General features: G+C 65.4%; 1 protein-coding gene across 1 annotated transcript in view; it reads right to left on the minus strand.

Annotated features, from left to right (window-relative positions):
• GCK (glucokinase (hexokinase 4)) overlaps positions 1 to 780 on the minus strand; it is a 251,262-nt gene that overhangs the window by 223,410 nt on the left and 27,072 nt on the right. The gene's annotated exons all lie outside the window — the stretch shown is intronic.

Raw genomic sequence — 780 nt, forward strand, 5'->3', positions numbered from 1 at the left:
CACTCTCCTGCCCCCCCCCCCGCCTGGCGGGGCCCCCCCCCCCCTTGCTGGGACCACCACACCCTTATGGGACCTCTCCACTCTGTTGGGACCCCCACCTTCATGGGACATCCCCCCACTGCTGGGACCCCACCCCACTGGAACCCTCTCACCCTCCTGGGACCCCTGCCACCCTGATGAGACCCTGCCCCATCCTGCTGGGATACCCACCCTCCTGGGATCCCCCCCCCCAACCCACTGGGACCCATCATCACCCAGGGGACCCAGTGCCACCCGTGGGTCACCCCCCCCAGAGAGGGTGCCAGCCCTCCGCCCTGCCGGGGCTGGGGCAGGTCTGTGGGGCTGGGGGTCTGTATTGGGAAGGGGGAGGCTGTACTGGGTGGGGGGGACTATACTGGGAGGGCCGTATGAGGGGGCTGAACTGGAAAGGGTATGCTGGGAGCTGCACTGCTGAAGGCTGTACTGGGAGGGGTCTATACTGGGTGAGGGACTGTACTAGGTGCTCTATACAGGGGGCTGCACTGGGGGGGGTTATACTGGGAGCTGTATACTGCTCTATACAGGGGGCTGTACTGGGGGCGGATTGTACTGGTCTGTGCTGGTGAGGCTGCACTGGGAGGGGGTTGTACTGGGAATGGGGGGGCTGTGCTGGGTCGGGACTATACTGTGCAGGCTGAACTGGGTGGGTGGGGTATACTGGGAGCTGTATTGGTGGGGCTGCGCTGGGAGGTGTTTGTACTGGGGTGCTGCACTGGGAATGGTGGGGCTGTACTGGGGGGG

Source organism: Haliaeetus leucocephalus, unplaced genomic scaffold, assembly GCF_000737465.1.
Source record: "Haliaeetus leucocephalus isolate CR32 unplaced genomic scaffold, Haliaeetus_leucocephalus-4.0 Scaffold162, whole genome shotgun sequence".
Classification (NCBI taxonomy): Eukaryota; Metazoa; Chordata; class Aves; order Accipitriformes; family Accipitridae; genus Haliaeetus; species Haliaeetus leucocephalus.